This window comes from Sturnira hondurensis, unplaced genomic scaffold (assembly GCF_014824575.4).
Source record: "Sturnira hondurensis isolate 20B ecotype Veracruz unplaced genomic scaffold, ASM1482457v3 Scaffold0002840, whole genome shotgun sequence".
Lineage (NCBI taxonomy): Eukaryota > Metazoa > Chordata > Mammalia > Chiroptera > Phyllostomidae > Sturnira > Sturnira hondurensis.
In genome coordinates, this window is record NW_028075471.1 from 14,397,682 (window position 1) to 14,405,078 (window position 7,397).

Here is a 7,397-nt window from a genome sequence, read left to right on the forward strand (position 1 = left end):
TTATAAGAAAATACAAAGGGCCAAATTGCTAAAATATTTTGAAAAGGGACAAAGTTAAAGCAGTTACATTACCTGATTTTAAGACAGTATAAATATCAGTATAAATTTTTAGTGAATAAGACAGTATGGTCATACTTAAAAGGTAGACAAATACATCAGAAGATCCAAGTAAAATCCAGAAATAGAACCACACTTACATGGCCAACTGATTTTTCAACAAGGATTTCAAGATAATTCAATGGGGGGAAGGAGAGTCTATTCAACGTTGATGCTAGGCATATTAATGACACCACACCACCTAAGATGTCTGTACCCTAATCTCCAGAAGCTATGAATATGCTTGGTTACATGGCAAAGACTAATTAAAGTTGCAAATACAATTAACTTTGTTAATTAGCTGACCTCAACATAGGAAGATTATCCTGAGTTACCCAGGTGGGCCCAATGTTGCTGTTTTTATTTTATTTTTTTCACCCCACAAGAAATCATAACTTTACAGAAACAGTAAAGAAACAGTACAAATGTCAAACCAGGCTGCAGTTACTCTTTTGAAACACAAAAAGTTCCTCATTTTTAGATGATTACATTATTAATTCCATATAACATTTACAAAATAATTATTATTGTTCTTCGGGGCTCAGAGTGCTTTGCTCTCTACACATTCGCTTGTGACATGATCAATTCTATGTACTAACTTCTACACCTCTTTCATCAACCTTTTTCTCTTCACTCTCCTCTCATAGAGTTGGAGTTGATGTGTTTTCTTGAATGTTTGAAACAGCCTCATTTTGAACTTTGATTTTTTTCAGGAGCCGTTAGCTGTGCTTGCTGAGATGAATCCTCAGTCTTGATTTCCCTGCAAACTATGTAGGTATATGAAGTTGGGCTCTTATAGACATCTGGCTTTGTGATGACAAAGAGGATATTTTTAGATTTCTGGATAGTGACTCTAGTAAACCATGGAACCTGTCAAAGACCCAACTTGGGATATAGCCTTTCATTCCTCATTTCACTCTAGCTGTTTTGCTTTACTGATTGGTTCTTCATTGATTTCCGCTGTTGCAGCTAGCTGGGCTTGTGTGGTTACCTACATGGGATCTTGCTCCTGGAGCTCTGGTACTAATTCATTACTATCAGATTCTGTTTCATATCTTGTCTCAGCCTGGGGCTGTGGTAACTCCTGCTCTATAGCAGGGATGGTTTCTGTGGCTTCACCCTGGCATTTCACACAAGGAATGTGGAACCAAGATGGTGGCAGAAAAATAGCCAGTGAGTGGTGAGTAAGTTCAATGCCACTGGTTTTAAATATGGAGGAAGGGACTGTGAGCCAAGGAATGAGGGCAACTTCTACAAGCTAAAAAGGGCAAGAAAATGGATTCTCCTGAAGGTCCCCTAGAAAGGAAATCAGCCCTGTTGACAACTTAATTTTTACTTAAAAGTCATGTTGGACTTATAACCTTGAAAACTATAAACTAGTAAATTTGTGTTGTTTTAAACCAGTAAGTTTATGTTAATTTCTCACAACCATGAAAAAGCAATGTAATCAAATACAGTATAAGGACAAAGGGTGTGAAATCACAACACTTATTGTATTCCAAGGGTGTCAAACTCATTTTCACTGCAGGGCCACATCAGCCTCACAATGGTCTTTAAAGGGCTGAATGTAATTTTAGGGCCCTTTGTAACTACTCCTTAACTAGGGACAAGGAGCTTGGCACTGCCACTGGGTAGAAACAAGGTGCCAGGCCAGATAAATCAAGGTGGAGGATTGGATTTGGTCTGCAGGCCTTGTGTTTGTCACCTGTTATGTACCATTTACAAATTAAATGTAAATGAATCACAAACTTAAATATAAGGCCTAAAACCATAAAACTTTTGGGCAAAAACAGATAAATATCTGTTCTCTTGATTTCACCAAAAATTTCTAAATTTTGATACAAAATTTATGAGCCACAAAAATTGATAAATTGGACTTCATCAAAATTTAAAATTTTTTTGAGAAATTATTAAGAAAATAGAAAGGTTATTGACAGATTTATAGAAAATATTTGCAAAACCATGTATTTGACCAAGGACTTGTATCCAGAATACGTAAAGAACTCAGAAAACTTCCAATCCAATAATAAATGAGCAAAATTTTGAATGGACACTTTATCAAGGAAGATACTTGATGAACAGTAAGCATATTATGAGGGGAGACCCCCATAACCAGAATTTATTTATAAGAAAATTGTGTATGTATTCTTACATGTTTAAACTTCAGTCACATCCATAGTTCTATCCAGCTGAGGCAATATACCTATCAAGATATTTTTTCCACTGCTCAAAACAGTTTCTTCAACTCAATTTTGAGGCCTTTTAGTACTTCTGCTGTTTTTTGTTTCATATTTTCCACATCAGCAACACATTTACCTTTGAGGTCTTTTTTCATCCAGGGAAACAACAACAAAACAAGTCTCTTGGGACAACAGCAGGTGAACAGGGACAATGGGGCATTAGGGCCATGCTGTTTTTATCAAAAACTGCTGAACACTCAGTGTTTGTGTGTGCCCATGCACTCATAAGTCACCCATCTTGAAGTGGGCAAATGCCTTGAAGGAGTCTTCAAAAAAATTGACTGAAACCAAACACAGCCTTTCACAACAATGCCAACCAGTACACTGATACAGATGAGTTCCTAAAACACTTGCTTAGTGGGGGAAGCCTGCACTACAAAAGGCCCACCCTTCAGAAAATAATTTCATTTTGGGGAGGGCTCTGTTTCAGTGGACATCAGGGAAATGAAAATTAAATTAACAAAGAACAATCACTGGACACCTACCTGAATACCTAATTTGAAAAGACTAAGGATACTGAGTCTTGGCAAGGATGCAAAACCAATGGAATTCTAATTCATTGCTGACAAAAATGCAGAAATGTTACAGCCAATTTGAAAATCAGGTTGGTAATTCTCACAAAGTTAAATACACACTTATTTTATGACCCATTCTTTCCTTTTTTGGGTATCTACCCAAGAAAAATGAAACATAATTCTACAATAAGATTTGTAGTGCTCCACAAATATTTATAGTAGCATTACTTATAATATCCAGAAAACAGAGTAAACCATAAGTTCCAACACTTGGTGAATAGAGAAACAAAGTGGTATATTCTAATGGTGAAATAATATTCAGCAATGAAAATGAGTTCACTGCTGATAGATGCAATGGTATAGATGACTTTCAAATCATTATTCTGAATGATAAAACTTGAATAGAAAATACCATATACTTTATGCTTCCATTCATATGAAATTTAAGAAAAGGCAAAAGTTTTCATTTTGGTGGTTGCCAGGGATGAGGAACGAGATGTGTAGAACAGGAACAAGAGGGAATGTACTAAAATGGGAAATGTTCTCTGTCTTAGGTGTGTGATAGTTATGACACTGTGTATTTGGGTGAAACTCATCAAACTGTGCACTTACAATGAGTTCATTTTATTATATGTAAATTATACATTAAATAATTGAAAGATTGTTATAATGAACTTTCAGTATTTGCCATGTCTATGCTTTGGTGAAATTAATACAAATAATGAATAACATTTACTGAGTTCCTACTAGCGGGTTTTTCCTTACTCTGTTTACCTTTTTTAATTGTGTGATTGCATGAATCTCAGTTGCCTTATGGAGATATTAGAAATCACCAAGATTTCTCATTCAAAATACATCAACTATACGCATGGGAACCAGAAAAATTGAAAGGATCCCAGGGCAATTATAAAGAATCCTAACATAAATAACTGATACAGGTGAATTGGTGCATATTATGTATCATTTCTGGAAATAATAACGGTAATGTCTACCACAAACCAGTTACAAGGATTAAATGAAGCAAGGCATGTGAAATCCTTAGCACAGTGCTGGACACATAATTAATTTGTCCTTGATATGCAGTACTTGTTACCTTCATGAAATGTGAGCATTCTCATGAAGAAGTGTGCGTCACGCCAGGCCTTGTCAAATACTATATCTGCCTGTCCACCATATCCTTCCCTTTCTTTAAGTAATGAAACATTCTCTTTTTTTTTTTCCTTTGGGCAATTGCTTTTTCCCAATCAGTAGAGTCCTAGGCAGGCGGTTAATCCCACAGGCTCTTAGGGGAGATTTTCTTTGCTGTTATAAAACAAGGAAAGGGACTGAGGTCCAAACCAGACTAATTAGAAATTTACTGAGATTTAGTTACTTAGTGATGAAGGAGAATGTTAGGGTTACTTGCTGCTGTTTTCAGTTCCTGCAGAAAGGTCAGCCTCAGAATACAGCCATCATGTGGTAGAAGAGTTAGAGGCTGAGTGCAGCAGAGCCCAGGAACATTGTTCTAGAGTCGGTTGTACTTGTGCCTGTTCAGTCTGATGAGTGAATAAAGTATGCCCTTCTCACCCACTGTGCCTACTCTAGCTTTATTTGGATTTCTGCCATTTACAACCAAAAAAATCCAGAGTTTTAAACACTGATTTTAGCAAGAATCTATTTTCTCATCTCTAAAATAAGGGTGATAATTGTCTCTATTTTTTAAGGTTGTGGGATTAAATTACATAAAAATGTAAAGGGCCTCAGACAGTGCCTGAAACAAGTACTACACATTTTTGCCACTTTTATTGTCATCTATTTTCCTTGTTGAAACTATGTTTACATAGGGTAAGAAAGAGTATATAAAAATAGGTTTAAAATTTTTCTAACAGCTATTGTCATTAGTGACTGGATTAATGAATTAGTTAAATTGAATGGATGATAAATTGAACTAATATGTGCAATAAGGTTATTCATTTTACATGCATATTCCTTGGCATGCACTTTTCCAAGTGTAGCAACTTAATATGGATCAGATGAAATCAATTTCTGATAGCTCATAATCAAGCCCACAAAGTAACTTTGTTTACCTTATGGAACTGGGAAATCTGAATCCTCATAGGTGGCTTGCTTAGGTTATTATAGTCTCTCTGTGAGTAAAACCTTAACAACAAACAGCCATAAGATGAAAGCCTTTCTATAATGAATTACAGCTTTCTCTGTCATATTAAATAATATTTTCAATAGGTTTTTGTGTTTTGTGTAAGATAACTTATGGTTATCTTTTTTGCTATTATTGAGCCATGTGGAAGGCTGTATTTTTTAATACTTGTGCCAGATGCTGTATCATTCTTTGTCCTTTCCCTCAGTGATAGACCCCGCATTTTGCTTAAAGTGTCTTAACAGTTCCCCTTCTCTTTCTCATTTTTAATAGCTCATTTTTTATTGTATTGTTTCCTATTACCATTTGTCTCTCCTATACCCTCTTCCACTTCCACCTAGCTCCCTTCCCCACTCCTCATTTGTTTTTTTGTAATAGCTCATGCACAGGGAAATAAAATAACTAAAATTTCTCAAACTATGTCTAAAATGAGAGTAAAAATAATGTGAGAGTAAATAAGTCTTTAGTGAATATACTTTTCTAAGGATAAAATACATTAGTTGGTCTATTTTACATATTTCAGGGCCTCCGGGTTCTGGAATATCATTTACTCCAACCCTAACCCCTAGGTGAATGCCACATATATGTTTGCCTTAAAAAGTTCTCCACCTGAATGAACTATTGTCATTAAGAACTCTGGTAACTCCATGAGCTCAACTGCTTGGGTCGCAGTTCCTATTATTTTTAAAAACAAGTACTATGAATAATATGACTATTCTTGAATTGTGTAACATTTTTACAGGAAAACACTTTCATTTAAAGGTAAAAGTTCCTAAATTATATGTACATTATACCACTTGGATATGTTATGGGTCTTTCAAAAATGTAAAAATTTAGTTTTAATTAGAATTGTCTAAGTATTATGGTCCTTGCTAAATATGCCATAGATGTCATAGATAATAAATTTGCATTTATATTTTGCTAACTGTCTAAAATAGTCTGTATTTTCAGTGATTTAATCTCAAGTTAGGATTTAGGTTAAAATCTTCATCAGGTCCTTCTGCAAACAGCAATAGGAGATAATGAGAAAAATAAACTATTACTTGTGGTCAGCTATATATGAGCAAAGTGAATCTCCTTTACTATGAAATACAACAAGCTATTATTTAAAATAAAAGATGAAGAAAGTTCAGTGACAATGACATGCACACTTGATATAGAACTTCTTTTAATTTTTTCTCACAGTGTGGGCTCCAGGCTATAGTTATGGGGGTTATAATGGCATTTTCATAAATGCTGGCATGCCTTCAGAGGAGACTTTCACAAAATGGACAAGTCACAACTTTCACCATTAGTTTAAACTAAGGGATCTGATTATGTCTCCTCTGTCACATAATTCTCATTTTATGTTAATAGAGGTTGTACCTAATTATCATGGGAAAAGTAGATTTCTAAATTATAGTCTCTTCTGGAAGAGTTATGAGTGTAACCTCCATTAACACCGTGGAATGTAAAGAAGGCAACTCTTCAAATGTTGAGATAAAAATATGTTCCTCTAGTGCAGGATTATATTTTATCCATAACTGAGTAATTTTGACTCAAGTGACCTATATTGAGAAATAGATTTAGTAGTGGAAAGGCTGTGTATTGATGGATCCCTGCCAGGCAGGAACAGAAAGTTGAGAGCATTAATAATAGTACTGGAGGAATATAGGACATGATGTTATTCTGAAAATTATCAGGAAGAGAAAATATAATAGAGGAAAAAATAGTATAAACTGTTTTCCACCTCCACCTTCCGGATATTTCCTTGAATGGAGTTTTTGTTTCAGATTTCTTTTTGGAAACTTTTACTGTTTTATAGGCTGTTATCTATTGAAAAATAAGCCTAAAGCTTTTTTATTTTTGTAGCCACCACCTTGTCTGCAGTATATAGTTCTCTGAAGCCCATTTGTTTGTGTTCTAAGAAAATTTGCAGCCTCATCTGTGACAAAAACAGCATACACAGTAATTTTCCAATTGAAAGTGCAGATAAGAATGTCTTCTAGTGCTCAGAAGCAAGCTAAAGATCTCTCTCTAGTAGAGTTGCTTCATGGAGTTATAGTTTTGGGAGTGAGATATCTTGATTCTCTTCCTTCTTTCCTCCTGCCTTTCCCTCTCAGCCTCATCTTGCTTACTTCTTCCTCTCCCCCCTCTTCTTTCCTCCTCCTTCCCTCTCCCCTTCTTCCTCCCACATTAGTTCCTGTAACATTGCTAAAAAAATCTGTCCCAGATATCAAGCTCTTTGAAATTTTTATGTTAGAGAATGCACTCAGAATTTAATCTGATTATTTAAAAAAAAAAGAACCGAAGATTCAATTTCTTATAACTTGCTACTGTTCTATTGACTTTATGTCTTCAGAACTTAGCCACTACTATCTGAAGGAGGTGGTAAAAAAATAAAAAAAAGAAACCAAAAATCTAAGAAGC

General features: G+C 35.1%; 1 pseudogene; it reads right to left on the reverse strand.

Moving 5' to 3' along the window:
- Window positions 1-589: 589 nt before the first annotated feature.
- On the reverse strand, window positions 590-4,947 carry LOC118983634 (nascent polypeptide-associated complex subunit alpha-like; annotated as a pseudogene).
- Window positions 4,948-7,397: the final 2,450 nt, after the last annotated feature.